This window comes from Pseudophryne corroboree, chromosome 2 (genome assembly GCF_028390025.1).
Source record: "Pseudophryne corroboree isolate aPseCor3 chromosome 2, aPseCor3.hap2, whole genome shotgun sequence".
NCBI classification, from domain to species: Eukaryota; Metazoa; Chordata; class Amphibia; order Anura; family Myobatrachidae; genus Pseudophryne; species Pseudophryne corroboree.
Genome location: NC_086445.1, coordinates 574,367,134 through 574,389,392, shown reverse-complemented (window position 1 = coordinate 574,389,392; position 22,259 = coordinate 574,367,134). Strand labels below are relative to the sequence as shown.

General features: G+C 45.0%; 1 protein-coding gene across 2 annotated transcripts in view; it reads left to right on the top strand.

Annotated features, from left to right (window-relative positions):
- The window catches only part of KIAA0319L (KIAA0319 like), a 295,721-nt gene that overhangs the window by 237 nt on the left and 273,225 nt on the right, over positions 1-22,259 (top strand). Inside the window, exon 2 of one of the 2 annotated variants that reach the window (XM_063954443.1) lies at positions 647-800. The gene's annotated coding sequence lies outside the window, so the exon portion shown is untranslated. Of the gene's footprint in view, positions 1-643; positions 801-22,259 lie in introns of both variants that reach the window. The other variant, XM_063954442.1, reaches the window with a different exon arrangement.

The following is a 22,259-nucleotide window of genomic DNA, read 5'->3' as shown; positions in this document are numbered from 1 at the left end:
GCGTGTATGCTCCACAGTGCACAGCCCCAGGCTACTGGGAAAGGTTCTGGTAAAAGGTTACGCAGGCGCTCAGTACTGCTGTGTGCTTTCCACATAGATCCTTATTGGTTACACCGTATGATATATCCCTATATGTGTGATGTGTAGCAGTGCCCCCTGTGTCTGCCCATTACAGTACGTGCGTGTGTAACAGTCAGGTGGTGTGTGTGTGTGTAAATACACCTGTTGTGAGCAGGGTCACAGCATATACCTATATGTATAGACTGATTACTAGAAGCGTTATAAGGTGTGGGCTCCCATCACATACTGCGTGTCCTGTTGCTGTGCATGCCTGTTGTCCTTTCCTCTTCCCATATGGAGACATAAGTGGCTGTGCCCTAGGTGAAGAATATATAGGAAACTGTTTATGCTTATGGATTTATGTATATGGCAGGTATATGAAGATGGGTTTTGTATTACTATTCGTTTTCGTTTTTTTCCAGACAGAAATAGTCCTATAGTTTGGCAAGTGTGGGTCACCTTTCTCTGACTGTGATCTTTGTAGATGTGTTATTATGATGAGGTTTATGTGGTTCTTACAGGACACGTCTATACCTTGTGGTTGTGGAATCAGGGAAATGATTATCTCTCTCCTCTCTCACAGCAGAAAGAACATTCTCCTGGGATTGCTCTATTGAAATATTGCTCAAGAAGGCAGAAAAGAAACTGGAAGCACCCCCTCCTGCTACCTCCCCACCAGGGGATTGCTATGGCACATGTACTGGAAGTATATATACCTGAGAGCAACTGAGATGATTCAGGTTAGTGTGTTTTACTAGACCACCTCAGAGGGGAACTCGCATTACACTCCACCGTATAATATTGGCATGGGACATTGTATAACTGTTTTTAAGTGACACATCAAAAGAAGGAAAATAAACAATCTGATTCATGGCTTTGTGGTTAAAATTTTTCATAAATCAATCATTTATTGAGCATTTTACTTTTCATTAGTCAAAAGTTGAATGTGTAATCATGAGTACTGGTTAGCATTACTGCCTCACAGCACTGAGGTCATGGATTCAATTCTCACCATGGCCCTAAAGGGTCATACACACAGTGAGATTTTGACTATCTCTAATTTCGACTTTGCAATTTCACCTGAAGTCCCCGGAACCATGAACCACCGATACTGACTAACTTTACTTGAGATTTCGAGGATGTGAGATTTTAACTGAAGATGTGTACACACTGTGAGATATTGCCTTTCGATTTTGACTATATATTCAACATCGCAAGGAAAGTTAGTGCAAATCGCAAGGTGTTAGCCACCTTGCGATTCCGATTCGATCCCGATGCGCACTCCCACGGGGTCTATATCGCAAGGCTAGATAGACTGTACTAGATAGTCAAAATTGGCTTGCCTGCACAAAGTATAGTCAAAATTGGCACTTAGTCAAAATCGCACATAGCCATTAGCGCAAGCACACATAGTCAATATTGCATAGTCCATATCGCATAGCCAAAAGATCACCGTGTGTATGCACCTTAAGTGCCAATTTTTACTATACTATGTACTAGATTGTACACAATATAGTCAAGATTGACTTGCCTGCACAGTCTCTTTTTTTACCGACCCCACGGAACGCACATCGGTATCGCAAGCTGTGTACACGCAGTGCGATTTGCACTAACTTTCCTTACGATTTTGACTATTTAGTCAAAATCGTAAGGTTACATTGCACCGTGTGTAGGGTGGTCTTCAGTATGCCGAATGTCGGGATCCCGGCGCACAGTATACCGGTGCCGGAATCCCGACACCCGGCATACGGACATATATTCTCCCTCGTGGTGGTCCACGACCCCCCTGGAGGGAGAATAAATAGCGTGGCGCGCATAGCGCGCAACCGTGCCCGCAGCATGGCGAGCGCAGCGAGCCCGCAAGGGGCTCCTTTGCGCTCGCCATGCTGTCGGTATGCCGGCGGTCGGGCTCCCGGCGCCGGTATGCTGGTAGCCGGGAGCCTGACCGCCGGCATACCATACTACACCCTCGTGTGTATGCACCTTAACTGTGTGGAGTTTGTATATTCTCCCCGTGCTTGCGTTGGTTTCCTCCAAGTACTCCGGTTACCTCCCACAATCCAAACATACACTGGTAGGTTAATTGGATCCCAGAAAAAAAATTAACCCTAGTGTGAATGTGTGTGCAATGTACATGTGGTATGGAATATAGATTGTAAGCTCCTCTGGGGCAAGGACTGATGTGAATGGCCAAATATTTTCTGTAAAACCCTGCAGAATATGTGTGTGCTATATAAGTAACGTAATAATATTCCATTTTATTAAATATTCAATTAAAATTTTATCTGTGATTAAAAATAATTGTTTTATCTGCATAATTTGACTCTAAACATAACAAACTCTTTTTCTAACTGTATTTTTTTTTTTTTTAATAATCCAAATCTGTCTTTAGTCTTTAAATGTAAAGGTGGCAATACATCAGTGCGCGGTCCTGTGTGTCTTAAGTCATATCCACAGATTGTCAGTGTGTCGTAATTGCATGCAAAACGGTGCACATTGTGTTTTAGTACCTCCGATTTATTGCATGGTACATCTGAAGTTGAGTCACTTGGCTGGCATTTAAATTTATAATGAATCTTAAGATAAACCGTGAGTAATGTATGTGCCGTAGATATAGCTTATGCGATCTATGACGCCACTTGATAGATCGCATGCGATATATTGTGAGTAAATCGTATGTGAAAATACAAAATCGTAAGTACAGAAATCCCAGGAAGCTGCCGGGTAGTTCAAGGGAAATCACATGCAACATCAGTAGTGCATGGCCACCTTAAGAAAGACATTGCCTTTATATGTACGGCAAAAGGTTAGTCATGTGGAATTTGTCACTATCTACATAGAGTATTCATCTTTATTGGAAAGCATTTTGTTGGCTTGGGCTTGGAAATGCTCACATCTTCCTTGCATTAAGTGTCACACATGAGAGAAAATTTGACAACAGTGGGTAAACAAGAGGAGAGGTGAAAACGAAGTTTTCCACAGAGTAAATCTAAACACTAAAATTCACTCTTTGCTTTTCGAAAACATAGATTTTACACAATATAACATTCCCTTGTAGACTGAATCTCACATATAGCCTGACCAGTGTATTCATCCAGTAGGGTTTTCTTTCCCCTTATCAAGCCAGTCACCCCTTTGCCCCTTACATAAAGGTCAATATACAGGTAGTGGGAACACCAATATAAAGTCACCTAATAGAGAATTGGGTCCCCACATGTGACCTGTTTGTGCAGTGCAGGAGAGGTGCAACATCATTCTTCCAGAAGAAAGTCATAGAACTAATCCTTGGCTGATGAAGTTGCTGTCTTGGTCTTTGTTAGAGATTATATTATTGTAAATGCTTTTACGCATGCACATTTCAGTGCTTGATGAACAGGACAATTAGGGTGATCTCCCATGGGCCCTCCCTCACCTGTAGCTACATTACCAATGTGGTAGCACTGTGTCATAATATGAACTGTGGTTTCTGTGTTGCACAGGGGTCTATTCAATTATTGTCGGATCCTCTCCGACAGAGAGGATCTGACACTTCAATATTCAATTTGCGGGCATTTCCAACAGGTTTTTGCCAGTTTTCGACAATGACGATCCAAGTTTTTTTTAAAGTCTGATCGACATTGTCGAAAACGGGCTAGAAACCTGTTGGAAACGCCAGCAAATTCAACAAAATATGTGGATCTGCGGCTAATCGCCGATCCACGTGTTTTCCAACAAGTCGGAAAAACGGCACTGGACTTGAATAGGTCAAATCCAGGTTCGACCTAAAAAGGCGGAAAGTGACGTTTTTCCGACAAGTCGGGAATTACGACAGTAATTGAATAGACACCATAATGTGAACTGGGGACACTACAGTGTGTTTTATACATTTATGATGCTGGGGGTACTTACACGTTATACTTTTTAATAACATCACTGGCATATTTTATTGGTAGGGGACCCCACCAACCTTAATCCAGCCCTGGCACATTTGCAGGCCATGTCATGGATAAGATTAGTGCCATGCTTATCGAACCATTTGACGATCACATATGCCATTTGTATTGGGGTATTGCTGTCCTGAAGGACACTCCTCTCCTCTGTATACATGCTGCAAAATGGAGCAAAGATGATCAGTTGGTACTAACCTTTCCTTTTAGAGGAACGACCTATGAAAACCATGACCTTTGTCAAGAACGTGGTGAATGATGAATCATCTGAACATGTCGTCTTTCTTCACTTTATAACCACCTCCAATTATTTAGGTGCTAAATGGCCAAAAAGTTATAATTAAAAATATATAATAAAAATGAATGAAATGAAGTCTTCTTATGTATGAATCGGTGTGTGCCTGTGAAAGTACATTAAAAGAGTTCACCAAATGAGGACAAAACTGATGAAATAGACAATACTATTGGGTTTGGTATGGTTAGTTAACCATACAAAACACTAGGTTAGAAAAATATATACCGTTTTAATAAATCAGGACCAATATATAAACATACAGATTATATTATAATCAGTAAATTGATATATACACTAAATTGTGCACAATTGTGGATGTAGAAGGGGAGTACATAGAAGGTGAATGGAGTTAAAATGTACTTAATATAATTAAACATAAACTATAGCATCAGTCTCGTTATTTAATAGCCACGCATCTTTGCAAGTGGACCACCATGCAGCAGGAGCTCTGGACATCTGTAAGCATGGATGGTGTCTTTGAAGTTCCGTCACTGGCCATTCCAGAATTGAGCGCTGACACCCACACTTGCATCTGCTTGTTAAGGAGACAATACTAACATAGTAATAGCGTTTCCGGAGCTCTAGCTGAATTATGGTCCAATTTCAAAGATAGTGACTTTGTAGCGCCTAAAAGGAGACGCATAAAGACTGCACCATTACTACACTTACCTGAGGAATGGGAGAGCAACGCCGGATAATCAACTAACAACTATTACCTGTATACCTGTGGGAAGTCGATTGAACACATGGGAAAATGTAATAAGGTGTGAGAATCAGAAATTGAGAGATTTTGTGAGAGTTTTGTTTCCTTTTTAATAAAGTGGCAATCGTTATCATGGCAAAATCTGATTTTGCCATGTAAATGATTGCCACTTTAAAAAATCAGGAGAACTCTCACAAGATCTCTCACTTTCTGATTCTCACACCCTATTACTTTCCCCCCATGATCTGAGTTCATTGATACTGTTTGAATCATGAGGTATGTGATCATTATATTTATTTGTACCGCTTCATAGAAACTTTTATTACCAATTAAGACTATTCATTTATGTAAATTTTTGCCTTTGTCCACGGGATTGAGGATTTGTATTGCCTGTTTTCTATTGAGGTTTAGCAATTTTTACATATAATGATTTATTTTTTTTATGTTGTTTTTATTGTTATTTAGGGGCCTATTCATTATCGTTTAAAGGCCAGTTACACATGGAACAACGCTAGTTTCTGCATGTTTTAAGTAACAGGCCCATTCATTATTAGGAGCCTGATAGGGCCTCCTATCCTAATATCATTCCATTACAAGTAAATGAAAAATTTGCTTGCGAGAATCAATCCCACGCCTTCCTATAGGAAAGAGGTCCGGGGTTGCGAATCGGATTCCTCTGTATCCTCCACAATGAGTGACCTGTGGCCGTGCGCATGGTGACCTCGGTTCACGCATGCGTACTGGGAAGACACTGCGGGGGTAATTCCAAGTTGATCGCAGCAGGAAATTTTTTAGCAGTTGGGCAAAACCATGTGCACTGCAGGGGGGCAGATATAACATTTGCAGAGAGAGAGAGATTTGGGTGTGGTGAGTTCAATCTGCAATCTAACTTGCAGTGTAAAAATAAAGCAGCCAGTATTTACCCTGCACAGAAACAAAATAACCCACCCAAATCTAACTGTCTGCAAATGTTATATCTGCCCCCCCTGCAGTGCACATGGTTTTGCCCAACTGCTAAAAAATTTCCTGCTGCGATCAACTTGGAATTACCCCCTGCATCGGTAAGTAATACTGTTCGCAGGGACAGCGTCTTTTCAGAACAGTGGGGCAGATGTATTAAGCCAGGAGAAGTGATAAAGCAGTGATCAGTGCAAGGTAATAACGCACCAGCCAATCATTACGGGTTTGAAAAATGACAGGAGCTGATTGGCTGGTGCGTTATCATCTTGCACTTGTCACTGCTTTATCACTTCTCCAGGCTTAATACATGTGCCCCAGTTTTCCTGTCACCAGAGCAATGCTGAATTGCTCCGGTAATTAGGTTTCCACTGACGCAACTTGTGGTGAGTTGAATACATAATCATGTACAATGATGACTGGGCCCCTTTAGTATTTTAATAAATAATTACATGATTACTAGTGCTTTCATCTTTCTTGTTTTTAAGGAAGGCAGGTGTCAGGTTCAAATACAGGTTGAGTATCCCTTATCCAAAATGCTTGGGACGAGAGGTATTTTGGATATCGGATTTTTCCGTATTTTGGAATAATTAGATACCATAATGAGATATCATGGTGATGGGACCTAAATCTAAGCACAGAATGCATTTATGTATCATATACACCTTATACAAACAGCCTGAAGGTAATTTTAGCCAATATTTTTTATAACTTTGTGCATTAAACAAAGTGTGTGTACATACACACAATTCATTTATGTTTCATATACACCTTATATACACAGCCTGAAGGTCATTTAATACAATATTATTAATAACTTTGTGTATTAAACAAAGTTTGTGTACATTGAGCCATCAAAAAACAAAGATTTCACTATCTCAGTCTCACTCAAAAAAGTCCGTATTTCGGAATATTCCGTATTTCGGAATATATGGATATGGGATACTCAACCTGTATACATTTGATTGAACAACTGTTGTTTGCTTGTTCTGTCTTGTACTTACAGTAATGCATGAATATCATAATCCTGCAGAATTATTTTCACTGTTACATTTGCCATTGATCCATTGATGCTTTTTCCTTGGAGTACAATGGTGACACCAAAAATTATTGCTCGTTAAACATTAACAAGTTGAACTGTCTTGGATATTGAAGGGTATGGAAAACGTGCCTCAGCAATCCTCCGTCTTCAGAAATGAATGAGGTCTCCTCTCACAGACCTGCTAGCCATAATTACAGGCAACCCAGTCCATAATTTTTATATATACCCTGAGCATGCTGGGATGGTTTTTTTTTGACTGACGCATAAGCTGCACATGCTTTGCAGCCCTTGCTGTAAACATGTTTGTCGTTTATTTCGTTTTTTGTCCTCTATCTATACCTTAGTGTATAGTATAAGAATTATAATTGAGACTATAAATACATCACTGTGATTTTCTTATTTTGAACAGTTGAAGTTATTACTAAATGTAGTATATTGTAGGAGCGTATTATTTTAATAATATAGAGGTGGTTATATTTATTTAAAATTGAGGAGTCCGTTAAACTAATGGAGGATCCAGACAGGGGATGTTGATTAAAGTCTACTGAAATTGCCCACAGTTAGGGATGGCCATCTGTGGGGTGTCCATCGATGGTTGCCATCGACGATAACCATCGATGGTACACAAGTTTGCACCACTCGATGGCCACCACTGAAAGGTGCTGGCTGGTCCGCAGACCAATGAAAAACCAGGGGCAGGGCTTAGCGGGTGTCTGGGCCGGAGCTATGCTATGCTCCGTGTCCCGGCGTCACATTTTAAAAGAAAAAGAAAAAAAGTATTTGGTTTATACCTTTCCATCGATGGAGGGAAACCATCTGGTTCTCCCCCATCGATGGCAAAAGCATTCTACGTCGGCCATAAACCATCAACGATTTTGAATCATCGATGGTCGATGGCCATCCCTACCCACAGTTACCACTAATGACCTATCCAATTCTGTTATAACTCATAGGTATTTATATTTGTTATTTAAATCAGTTCTGTTTTAATCTGTATACAAAAATAGCACTACCGTTCAATGTAATTTGAAAGTACATTTAAATGAAAACTAGATAAGCTTTGAAAAACACGAGTTATAGTACATAGGAAGCAGGATGCAAATACCACAGTTTCTAATTTCAGCCCTTAGATGAACCCAGAATCCTATCCGTGCCACGCAGGTGAATAGATTAGTTTGGATTGGTTTTATGTAACATACTGTATTAAGAGCTACAATGCTAAGTAAAGGCATGTTTTACATTGATAGTATTAACGTAAAAGAAACACTGCCATGCACAAAACATTTACAATAGTGTTTACCAGCAAGTTCTAACTTATCTAATACTTTGTCCAGAGCCTGTTTACAATAGTTGGCTGCCTCCAACCAATATATATATCACCTCCTGTGTAATATACCACTGGCTCCTGAGTGTTTTTTTTCCCACAAATGGCATTAAGTCTTGAGCTAAACATGTAAATGCAAACAAGGACACACAGCTTTTAGACATATTGTTCTTGTTTAAGGTGAATCAAAGTTTTTGTGAAATTACAATCTCAATCATTTATAATGAACCCCAAGATGGTGTGAGAGCGCTCCCTTTTTTTTCCTTCAGCTCCTGATTTGTTCCCTGGCCTCGTGTCAACTATACGTGACAACGGTTCTTTTTGTCTGCATTAGTAGATATGTTCTCTACCGTACGTTTTCCATCAGTTGACAAATATTTATTTCACAGCGGCACCAAAACTAAACTAATCTGCTGTTTGATGTGCTTACCTGGAACAACCGCTGTCATCACCTTTTCACTGACTACCAATGAATTGTACCTGGGAATGCAGTAGCCTCACTGCACCTGTTCATGTCAGTGTTTTTGACCTGAGTTTTACATGTAAACCTGGAAAAAAAAAAAAGAATGAAAATATATATATATATATATATATATATATATATTATGAGACCATTTTAGTTGTAACAGTAGTGAATTAATAAATTAGTAGTTAAGTTTTTTATATATAATTAAAAAGGGGAAAAGTTTCCTTTGGCGCGCCCCCCCCCCCCCCCCCCCCAGCAGGTAAAACAGAGTAAGGGTGTGTACACACGGTGAGATTCGGACTTATCCGATTCTCACTGTGCGACGGGGGGCCGGGTCGGCACTTAGCCAGTATCGCAAGCACATAATGGGTGTGCTTGCGATCCTGGTACTGTGCGATTTTGGCTAAGTGTCAATCCTGACTATCTCTTCTATAGAGATAGTCGGGATTGACTTGCCTGCACAGCCTATTTTTTCGGCCGATGCCGACCGCGCGGGGCCGCGCATCGGCATCGGATCGGGATCGCAAGGTGACTGTCACCTTGCGATCTGCACTATCTTTTCTTCCGATTCTGACTATATAGTCAGAATCGGAAGAAAAGATCTTACCGTGTGTACACACCTTTAGTGCGCATCAAAAAATAGGGGCATGGCCACTGTTATGCCTCCTGTAGTTGTGCCCCCTAGTAGCGCCACTTACAAACAAAAAAACAATACACACCAGCCCCGCTCCTGCTTCTCGACCGCTGCTGCCCTCCGTCTCTGGTCGCCCGCTCCTCTCTATGAGAGAGACGGCATGACGTCTCTCCCATAGCGCCGCAGAGACACTAGAGGTCAATTATGACCTCTAGCATCTGACAATGGTGCCTGCTGCATTGGGCGCCCACACAGCTCTCGGCGCGCCCGCTGCAGCGGGGTGACTGCGTACACAGGCTGCAGCGCCCTGGGTACTCGCCCGGCTTGCCCCTGCCTAGATCCGCTCCTGGCTTAAATATTATATTGATCTTGTTTACTACTCGTTTTTCCATAGCATGATTTCGTAGAAAATTAGCAGAATAGAAGACACTGCTGTATATTTACTAAAGTTTGGGTTTAGTAAATATACCGTGGAGATGTTGCCCATAGCAACCAATCAGATTCTGGCTATTATCTTCTAGAAGTTGCTAGATAAATGAGAAGTAGAATCTGGTTGCTATGGGCAACATCTCCACATTTCAAAACCCAGCACTTTAGTAAATATACCCCACTGTGTTCCATAAGATGACTTTATAAATGGTGTGCTTAGGGGCTTAGGTATGCAGTTAAGTTGCCCGCAGTCAGAATGCCGATGCCGTGAACCCGATCACTGACAATGCCAACAGCCGGAATCCAGGCTAACAGGGACTATCCACACTCGTGGGTGTCCACGACAGCGTGGCAAGCGCAGCGAGCCTGCAAGGGGACTCTTTACGCTTGCCCCGCTGCCGACATACTGACGATCGGGATGCCGTCATTAGTATACTAACGGCCAGTATCCTGATTGTCTGTAAATCCTATTGATCCCATGGCTGATACCAGTTGAACGTAAGTCAGCCGTAATTGGTCCAATATACTGTGCATGGAACTGTGTATATTCACGGTATGCAGAATAGTATGCATCTTTGTGGCAGGATCAGCCTTACTTATATGCTTGGTTTCATAGATGACATCATCAATACGCACTTTCACCAGCCCTATCCCTGGTGCAGAAGAACCTTCTGAAAACAAGTGTAATTACACATACGCACAATTCTGCATAGCCTGCAATTCCATTACATGGCAACTCTGTGATGTGGTTACTCTGTTACGGAGAGTTTGCATAGTGAAAGCACAAACGGAATTTCTATTTCTGCACTAGCCTTTTAATATTTCCATTTCTTATTCCCAGGGGTGGTGAGCTGAAACGTGCGAAAAGTGACCTGTTTGGGTGCCCAAAAAGTACTTTTCGCACTTGTGCCAATTAGTTTATTCGAGTTTTGTCTCTTTACGCAGCTAAACCCGACTGCTATGGGTGCAATATGCACGATAACTGGGATCAATTGAATATCTCCCAGTAATCTCCCAGTAATCTCCCGTCACTTTAGACTGGAGATCAGGCACGATAAACAATTCAATATCGCCCTTTATGTCTAGCACAGTGGTACCCAAACTTTTTGAATCACGGCCCTAGAGTATCAAAATTGTTTTCACAGCACTCCTAGGCCAAAAGTTTCTTACTGAGAAATTTAGAAAGAAATATTAAATTACATAAATTGTGTTTATATGTCATCCTTAGGTACAATTACGTGGTGAGGGACAAGACTTGCTTCGATTTGTTTTATGATTGACAGCCGCCAGTACTGGTTTTGCCTATTACATTGACTATAAATAATTTGAATTGGTCATGGACCACCAATCCAAGGCACCCCTGCAGGTGCCTTGAGGCACCCCAGAGTTCCACCACACACCGTTTGAGAACGAGTCTAGCATAAATTTTATATCCGTTTTTCTCTTGCACCCATTTCCTTTTCCCTCTTTTACCTGTGGTTTGAGTAGCTTATAGGCAGCCAGGAGTTGGGTCAGCTAGCTGCTGCAGCTGATCTATTGGATGGCTGGACGGTTTAAGCAGGAGTCTAGTTGCTGCAGGTGGCAGAGAGGAGGTGGGTGTAGAACTGGTAGAGGTTCGGCAGCATGCGACAGTGGGGCCGATATATTAAGCCTGGAGAAGGGATAAAGCAGTGACCAGTGCAAGGTTATAACGCACCACCCAGTCAGCTCCTAACTGTCATTTTTCAAATCTGTAATGATTGGCTTGTGCGTTATCACCTTGCACTAGTCACTGCTTTAGGCTGCGGCCACACATAGCGGCCAAGCGGGTCCTGCTGAACTGGACCTGCTTGGCCGGGAGGGGGATTTGTGTGCGCACAGATCCTGTTCTGCGGGATGCCACAGAGCAGGAATCGGTCAGTGACCCACAGGATTTAATTGAACATAGTGCAGCACAGCCACACTGTGTGAACACATACATTGAAATGTATGTGTTCACAATGAAATCCCGTTGTCCTGCCGTCCGGCCCAACCGTGCTGCGGTTGGAGCCGGCGGCGGCGGGACTGCCGCACATGTGTAGGCGCCCATGTGCACTCTCCAGCCAAGCGGGTCCCGCTGAACGGGACCCGCTTGGCCGCTATGTGTGACCCTACACTTATCACTTCTTTATCCCTTCTCCAGGTTAATACATCTGCCCCATCGTTCTGGTTATATCAGAGTAGTGCATGCCTGGGAGGTACTCCAGAGGACATGTGTAGAGAGCAGTGACTGAATGCGCTCCCTGTGCCTAATTCGGATGTGAAATCAGCAGCGATGCACTAGTATGGTAATACAACAGGAGGCATTTGATAAAAGTCAACCATACAGTACCTACAAAGAGGTCAGGAAATCTTTGTCTTCTGACAGAGATCCTGGCCTCAGTACTCCAAATGGTGGTGACGCTCCTCCTTTTTATGCAACTGAAGTCGTCTCCACTCCCAAACATCTGCAGACTGTCAGCCTACTGATGTCTGCAGCCGTAGTGCGTCCAGTGATGCGTGTCGTACTGCACAATGTGCAAAGTAGCAAACTTATGTATTTTGCACTATATGCCTGAGAGCTGATGGAATCTGAATAAGGTCCTCTATGCACGCAAGTCTGCTGGCCATTACAGATGTTGGCTGGCAGCAGGAAGTGCATCCTGACACAACCACCATGCCTTCAGAAAAGGGAGGGGGCGTGGCTTGGCAGCCATTCAGGAGAGACGTGCTTACCTTCTGCTCCGGCCCAGGGCAAGTGTAATTGCGGCTGTCCTGTACTATAATCCCCCTTCTCCAACCCCTGTATACCGCCAGAGAGCCCGCCTGTCCCCCCCCCTCTCCCCCCACCCCTGGTGTGGAGCCGGGTTCGCGGAGCTGGGAGGGGGGTTTACGCCCCTCTGCAAATTGCGGCCTAGGCCGCACGCAGGAGCCGGGGACTCAATTTCCAGTCAGGCCCGAGACCGGAAGTCCCGAACTACACGGAGGCGGCTGGACGTCTGGCCGGGCAGGGAGTGCCGAGCTGCCCACCACCCGCTACATACCTGGCCGAGGATGGGCTGGAGCTGCCGCTCGCGGAAGTGCTCGTCCCTCTCTGCCGCCCACCTGGCCTCCGGCGCTGCTGCGCCCTCTGCGTGCTCCCTCCCCGCAAGCCCACAGCCTGTGATAGTGACCGCTGCTGCGGCCCCCGGCTGTGTGCGCTGAACGTGTCCGCTGGTCCCCAGTCCGTCCCTCACAGCCACCCTAAGACCAGCTACACTCCCCCAACAGCATTTGGCTCCCTGGAACGGTCGCCGCAGTCCTCCATTCTGCCACCCTCCCTCCCTGCTCCTGTACTATCTGGTGGCTCTACAACGGCTGCGGGTGGGACAGCGACCCGAAGACTGCCCGATACACCCCTGCATCATCACCAGCAACACCCGTGTATCGAGGTACTTTGGGGGAGTGAGGGGGGGGGGGTACTGCTGCAGTGGGGGGCCAAGCCTAAGCCTGTGCCTGACTGGAGGAGACTAGGAGCAGGTGAAAGGCAGTGCCATTGTTCCTGCGCTTTTTCTTTAACAGAGCACTGCTTCTCACCAACTCCTCTGGGTGTGTGTCCCTATATGTGTACAGCGCAGCCCTCTCTGCTTGCTCAAAGTGTGCCCGCGGGGCAGATGGAAGTTTGAATTCCACTAGAAATGGCTGCATATCTCTCCTGCCACTAATAGTGTTTCTAAATGGGTCTCCGGCTTTGAAGAATTCTTTCCCTGACTCTTAGCGTGCAGCTCAGCTTACCTATGCAATAACCATACTACTCTGACGACCATAATCGCCCTGCTCTGTCTTCATATTCAGTTGTTCTCCTGGGAAGCCCAGTTTTATCATTATGCTTCCAAAGAGAGGGGGGAATACCCCCCAGGAAGCCTGCACCTATACAGTTTCCTAAAGCTTCCAATGCTTCCCGTCCCTTCACCTCTACATCACCTGCAAACACCCCCCAGGAAGCCTGCACCTATACAGTTTCCTAAAGCTTCCAATGCTTCCCGTCCCTTCACCTCTACATCACCTGCAAACACCAGGTCGCCCATGTCCTTGACGAAATCTTCAGCTCCCCAGCCTTCATCCGACCTGGATATGAATCTGGACCCCCAAGCGCCCCTTACCACTCAAACGATGCTCAAGATGTTTTCAGCGTTTCGCTCAGATATCTTATCAGGGGTAGATTCTTTAATCCAATCGCTTAGGGCTGATCTTAGTGGCATAGCGGGGCGGACCGAACATCTTGAAGAAAAAATGCAGGAATTGGTGACTTCGCATAATGCTCTTCTGGTATCCCACTCTGAACTGCAAAATTATGTTGTTACGATGCGTGAAAAGATTGCGGACCTGGAGGACAGATCGATGAGAAACAACCTCAAAATTCGTGGTATACCCGACTCTGTCGCTCCGTCAGAATTGCGGGAATATTTTACTAAATTGTTTCAGACTCTTCTTCTAACAACCTCTGCTCAGGATTTGCTGCTAGACCGAGTCCATCGATTGCCTAAACCAAAAAGCGGTTATTCCTCCAGCTTCCCGAGAGATGTCTTTTTAAGAGTCCATTTCTTTCACGCCAAGGAGGACATTCTTAGAGCCGCCAGACAAGCGGAGGACTTTGACGTTATGGGTGGTCTGCAGATCTATCCAGATCTTTCTCAATTTACCTTAGATAAACAGCGTGCATTGCGCCCGATCACATTGGCTTTAAGAGACAACGACATCCTGTATAAGTGGGGTTTCCCAGTCAAGTTGATTATTAGCTATGAATCTTCTTCCTACATCGTCTCTTCCTAAGAAGCTGGAGTGAAGCTACTCGACGACTGGGACATTCCGATTGCACAGCCAAAGGGCGCAGCACTTGCTCCGGTGTCGGATACCTGAATTGCAGATCTGATTTTTAGAGTGTTTTTGCTTTGATGCTCTTAGATACTTATTTGAAGATAGAGCGGGTTAACTATGGTAACCCCAGACTCGCATGTTTATTGGAGCCTCCAGTACACCTTGATTTAGCTCTTCATTTTTGCTGTTATCTATATATGTTCTCTTTCTTAACGTGTGATAATGTTCGTTTACCTCGCTGATATGTTTTCAGATATATCACTTAGTACTGCATGTTTCGTAGATATATTTGACAAAATTGTTGATGTTTAGATAGTATTTACAATCTTTTAGGTGTAAGTTTACTGGGGTGCTGAGCCTATAGAGGGCATATGAGAGACCCATTTGAACCTATTCCCCCAATGGTTCTTGTTTTGCCACTATGGTTTTTTTGTGGCAAACACTGTGGCCCTGTTGACAGGGTTTTCTTTCCTCTCTTCCTGCTGTTTTTCTCACTTTCTCTTTTGAAAGCAGTGATACGGGGAACAATTATTCAAACGGGCTAGGTTGAAATGATAATTCTTGAGTTTACGAGAAGCGTTGGAAACGCAGTTACTACAGGCAGAGTCCCTTAACAGGGCACAACCCCTCCCATCGTTTGAAACGGGAGATAGTATCCCTTAGGAATCAACTTCAGAAAATGTTTCTACAACATATGCAGCGAGCATATGCTAAACTCCATCAGAAATACTACTCCTTAGGCAACAAATCAGGCAAATTTCTGGCCCAGAAACTAAGATTACGCCACACTAGAAATAGAATTAAATGTATTTAAACTCCATTGGGACAGGAATTGCTGAACCCGGCTGATATAGCGTACGCTTTCGCTACGTTTTACGACAACCTGTATAACCTAGCCTCAGATACTGCTACTATTCAATCAACCGCCGCTTTGATATCTTCCTTCCTGGCAGATTTACGGTTTCCTCAGCTGACCCCAGATCAGTTAAAATCCCTTAATAAACCCTGGGACTCAGAAGAAATAATCTCAGTCATCAAGTCCCTTCCATCGGAGAAAGCCCCCGACCCTGATGGCTTCAAAAATTACTTTTATAAAAAATACGTATCAGACCTTGAACCCTCACTTACTGCTCTATATAATTACGCTACTGCTAGCAGTTCCCTGCCTGAGGAACTATTACAAGCTTGCATTATTACAATACATAAATCCGGCAAAGACCCTACTCACTGCCAGAACTATAGGCCGATAGCGCTATTAAACACAGATTTAAAAAATGTACTCCAAACTTTATTGCCAATAGACTGTCCCCACTGATTCCAGCCTTAGTCCATCCAGATCAAGTAAGTTTTGTGACAGGACGCCAGGCATCAGATAACACGAGGAGGGTTTTTGATTTAGACGACTTTATTTCTTCTAAGAGAGAGGAAGCCATTTTCCTCTCTCTCGACGCCGACACTCTGGATAAGTTTGGGATACGTGGCCCCATCCTGTCGTCTATCTCAGCGCTCTATAGCGCTCCCAACGCCACAGTGTTTAGTAATAGCTTCACATCTTCCCCTTTTAAAATGGCACTAGACAGAGGTGCCCCTTATCTCCTCTCATGCATGTACTGGCTATCGAACCGCTTGCCATGGCGATTCGACAGGCCCCAGCTTGTTCTAGTATAGTGGTGAGTTCCTCTACACATAAAGTTAGTTTATTTGCTGATGATGTACTTCTATTCATTACCAACCCCGTTTCCACTCTCCCGGCTCTGCACGAGATCATTGACAGATTTAGTGCAGCCTCATTTTACAAACTAAATACGTCCAAAACTGAAGCCCTACCATTCAACCTAGAACCAGATAAGCTACTGCCGCTCCAACAAAGGTATAAATATAACTGGAAGAAAGACTCCCTTGTATATCTCGGAATTCTTATACCTAACTCTCTGTCCACAACGGCGTAGATTAATTATAGTCCTATGATTGAATGCATAGATTCCCTATGTAAATCTTGGTTTGGCTTAGAGATATCCTGGTTGGGTAGAGTGGCCGCGTTCAAAATGTTGATTCTCCCCAGATTAATGTATCTCTTCAGAACAATCCCCTATATTGTCCCATTACAAATCATAGGCCGCATACATACATTGATTTTGAAATACATCTGGAAGAAGAAACCCCCTTGCATAGCTTATAAACACTTATCTAAACCTAGATGCCAGGGAGGATTGGCAGTTCCAGATCTCAGACAATATCAATTTGCTTGCCTGGTAGCCCAATTGAGTGATTGGTCTCTGCCGACAAGCCAGAAATGTTGGGTAGACCTGGAAAGAGAGTTATATGTTCGTCCCCGTTTGATGGATCTACTGTGGATTCCATTTCAACAAAGACTCCCCCCTACTTTACCACTCCAATCCATCACAGACTCCCTTGTGGCATGGGACTCCATTATGGTCTCTACTAAGGTGGTCTCTCTCCCAGCCCGCAATCTGTCTTTGTTGGCCCTCTCCAAGCTGATTCCAGATCTAAGCCTTACGAAATGGATTACTTCTGGTAAAGTCTCTATCGCACCATTGGTAGATGGAGTGATGATCACTCCGTTTAGTGCCTTGCAAGGTCTATTCAACCTCCCTACAGTAGAATTGTTTACCTATATGCGTATTACCCACTGGTTGAAGTCTTCTATTAAATCTATGGGGCCATTGCATTTACCGCCCCCCCGACATATTAATGAGATTGGCAAAGGGTAGTAGTAAGGGAGCGATTAGATTTTGGTGTTCCATTGCACAAGACAACCAGAGCCTGGGAAAATCATCAGCACACTCTCGTTGGGAGGTGGATTTGGCATGCACCTTTTCCCCACAGCAGTGGTTGAACTTAAAGTTTGTGACTTGGATATTATGTTTTCTTGTAGGATATCATCAGCTAGAAGAGTTTCAGAATTCGATTTATCATGTAAACGTCCATTTCTAGTGATTCGGAAAGATAGGGCAATGTTACACATACTGTACAACAATCTTTTTACCCTGAAGTGGTGTTCGCTTTTCATCTTAATCAAGAAGTTGTAATACTGGCCTACATCAAGTTCAATGACTGATCAGGGTTAGTTGTCTCTATTAGATGTGATGAGAGTTTTAAAACTTTATCTTGAGAGGGCAATCAGCAAAAGAAACACTGATAGTTTATCCTTTTTGATGGTGAAAAAAGTGGTTGGCCAGCATCTAAGCAAACAACAACTAGATGTTTAGGGCTACGATTCAGATAGCTTATCAAGTAGCTGAACAACCAGAGCAGTTGTATAGAGCAGGAACATGGTCCTCGGTTCATACATCAACCTGATTCTACAAATGTCATGAATTTGCATCCAGGGATGCTTTTTTTGGATGGAAAATACTGTGTTCAGCCAAGATTGAGCATACCCCCTTCTAGGGCAGCTTTGGTACATCTCCATGGTAAAACAGTGAACCCCAGATGGAGAAAAAAGAAAATAAGATATTTGGTACCTACTGTCAAATTTATTTTCTCTAACATCCTAGTGTATACTGGGGATCTTTAGTACCATGGGGTATAGATTGGGTCCAGTGGAGCCTGGCACTTTAAAACCTTTATGGTATGTGTGTGCTGGCTCCTCCCCTCTATGCCCTCCTACCAGACTCCGTTTAGAAAAATGTGCCCAAGGAGCCGGGTGCATTTCTCTGGAGCTCCAGAGAGTTTCCTTTAATTTTTGTTTTAATTTATTTTTTCAAGTATTCCTGGTTGGCAACCAGTCTGCCTGCTTTGTGGGACTTAGAGGGGGGACCGAACCAACCTCCTGAGGGTTAATGGTTCGTAATCCCAGCTGACAGGACACTGAGCTCCTGAGGTGCTGATCACACATCGTTAGTATGTGTGTCCACGCCAGCAGCTAGCGGCCAACCTCTAACAGATGCTGAAGAACTTGGTGCGGTGAGTGTTACACTGGGGTCCTGGTTAGCGGGTCCCTGATGCAGGTCGGCGGCGGTCACGGGCCACGAGCTGCGGTTCCCGCCGCGGACACAACTGGCTCAGGGCTCATGCCCCGCAGTGCTCACTGCCCCTTAGGGCTTGTCTGCACTGTTATCTATATATCATTTTACACATGACCAGTATAATAATGTGAGGAACCACACATCATTGCAAGGGGCGGGGCTTCTCAGAGCGGGACCAGTGGCAGGAAGGCACCATTTCCTGCTGCTGCGGATCATTAAGGCTGCATGCACGCTGCTCCTCCACGGACCCACGCTGTTACAGGCTGTGTACTGGTACCAGGGGGTCATAGCAGGGGGGCAGCACATCAGCGGTAGCGCCACTGCACGTTTATCAGGTTATACACATTATTTCACACACTGTGCTGCTGTGTTCTGTGTGCTGGTCTCCGCTCCTCAGTGTCACTCTAGGGGCTCAATAGGGTCTGTGTGAGGGTGCTGTACAGTGAGCTGCGCTATTTTACTGTATTTAAAGATGTCTGTGGACATGGTTATGTGTGCTGTTTGTAACTCTACCCCTTCATTATCGGGGTCTCTCATGTGTGAACAGGGCTCCTTGTCTCCTCAGGGACACAGTTCACAGGCACCTGACTGGCTGGATAGTTTTAAAAGCATGATTCAGGATGTTAATTCAGAATTAGCTGCAGCTAAAAAGGAGAGACAGGTGTTAAAACAGTCTATTGATTGTGTGGCAAAAACAGCAGATACCAGAAAGGCTTCTCAGCCCCCCTTGTTGGTTTAACATAATCGCTCACTGTCACAGGTGCTCCAGTCTGATTCTGACCAGACTGATGTGGATGATGATGATATGGACAAGGACAGCTCTCTGTCCCCTGGGGTGGGGCCCTCATTTATGCTGTATGAGAGGTTTTTCACATACGGGCTCAGGACGCAGAACCAGATGAGGAGTTGTACTTTAATGTTAGACCAAAGACCTCAGTCACCTTTCCTGTGTCTAAAGAATTAAATTCTCTGGCCAAGGAGGCATGGTTAAACCCTGATAACAAATTTAAAATTCCTCAGAGGTTTTTTGCTACTTTTCCCCTTCCAGCTGAGGACAGGAAGGTATGGGAAAACATCCCGTCAGTCGATCCGTCTGTACCCAGACTGTCTAAGAAATTGGTACTGCTGGTGCCAGGGGCTTTATCCCTAAAAAGAGCCGGCTGACCGTAAAATTGAGACCACTCTCATGGCAACTTGTATGGCAGCGGGCGTAGCACAGCGCCCCACATTAGTTTGCGGACGGATTTCCAGGGCAATCTGCCCCAGGATGAGGTCATTACTCTGCTGCAACACATAAAGGATGCTGCAAATTTTATGAGCGAGGCTATAAAGGAATTGTGTAAGATAAATGGCTGCACTACTGCTATGGCAGTTTCGGCATGCAGAGCTCTGTGGTTGCGTCAATGGTCTGCGGATGCTGATTCAAAAAAGGGTGTAGAAAATCTACCCTTTACAGGTGATACCTTGTTTGGGGACGAATTGAATAAATGGATTTCCCAGGCAACGGCGGGTAAGTCTAACTATCTGCCGTCGGCAGTGCCACCTGCTAGACGTTCTTACACAGGACCCTCCTTGCAGTCCTTTCATGTGGCAAGGTTCAGAGGCAGGGGCCGGGGAGTCTTCACCGCGCCGAGAGGATCGCGCGGTAAGTCCCGTAAACCTTCAACTGCTGCATCCCTGGACCAGGCCACCAGTTCCCCTGCCACTAAGCCTTCCACGTGACTGTTGGCCCCAGCAGCAAGGCGACTTTCAGGTGGGTGCTCACCTTCAACACTTCACCCACGTGTGGGCGGAGTCCTGCCAGGATCCTTGGGTGAGGGATCTCATTTCCCAGGGATACCGGCTGGAATTTCAGACACTTCCTCCTCCCAAATATTTCAAATCGGGCTTACCAGTTTTGTCCGCTGCAGGAGTTACCTTGTAAGAGGCAATTCAAAAGCGTTTGCGGACAGGGGTGGTGGTTCCAGTACATCCTCCATTACACAAAAGGGGGTTTTACTCCAGTCTTTTTGTCGTTCCAAAACTGGACAGTTCGGTCCGACCCAGCTTGAACCTGAAGTCTCTAAATCCGTATCTGCGGGTGTTCAAATTCAAGATGGAATCCCTGCGGACAGTGGTGTCTGGTCTGGAGGAGGGGGAATTCTTGGTATCCCTGGATGTTAAGGGTACTTACCTACACATTCCCATGTGGCCCCGTCATCAGGCTTACCTCAGGTTCGCCATTCTGGACAACCACTTCCAGTTTCAGGCCTTGCCCTTTTGCCTGTCCACAGCTCCGAGGGTCTTCACCAAAGTCATGGCGGAGATGATGCTGCAACTGCGCATGTTGGGAGTCAACATAGTCTCCTACTTGGATGATCTCCTGATAAAGGCTATGTCCATCGAGCGTCTCTAGCACAGCATCGATCTGACGACTCGCCTGCTTACAGGTCATGGGTGGATTCTGAACTTCCAGAAATCTCACCTATAACCGACCCAACGTCTCCAATTCCTGTGAATGATACTGGATACAGTGTCTCAATGGGTATTTCTCCCGATGGACAAGGCCTTGGCCATCCAGGCTTTGGTCTGCTCAGTGCTCCATCCTCGCAAGGTGTCCATACATCTTTGCATACGTTTGCTGGGCAAGATGGTTGCGGCTTACGAGGCAATCCAATATGGCAGATTTCATGCTAGGCCTTTTCATCTGGATCTACTGGATAAATGGTCGGGGTCTCACCTTCACATGCATCAAGAAGTGACCTTATCTTCGAAGGCCCGGATTTCTCTTTTATGGTGGTTACAAGTTCCTCACCTGGTAGAAGGCAGGAATTTCAATATCCAATCATCGATTCTACTGACAACGGATACCAATCTCTGGGGTTGGGGGGGCTGTGACCCAAGGGGCCCAGTTCCAGTGGATATGGTCAAGTCAGGAATCTGCTCTACCGATAAACATCCTGGAACTCAGGGCAATTTACAATGCTCTTCTGCAAGTTTCCCATCTCTTGAGGGAGCGGGCGATCCAGGTTCAATCGGACAACGCACGGTGGTACCATACATAAACCGACAAGGGGGAACAAGAAGCAGAGCAGCGATGTGAGAAGTGTCAAAAGTCCTCTGGGTGGAGGCCAACGCAAGGGCCATCTCAGCCTTATTCATTCCAGTAGTGGACAACTGGGAAACGGACTTCCTCAGCAGACACGACTTCCATTCGGGGGAATGGGGCCTGCATCCCCTGGTGTTTCAACAGTTAATTCACCGGTGGGGCTGTCCACAGATAGACAAGAAGCTATGCTGTTACTGTTCCAGAACGAGGGATCTGCAGGCTGTAGCAGTGGATGCGCTGACGACGCCTTGGACGTACCAGTTTGTGTACCTGTTCCCTCCTCTACCGTTAATCTCAAGGGTTCTAAAAAGACTAAGAAGGTGAAGCGTTCTAGCAATTCTATTTGCCCCGGATTGGCCTCGATGGGTGTGGTACTCGGACCTCCTAACCATGGCTCTGGAGGATCCCTGGCCTCTACCGCTTCAACAGGATCTTCTTCAGCTAGGTCCGTTTGTCTATCCAGACTTACAGCGGCTACATTTGGAAGTTGAG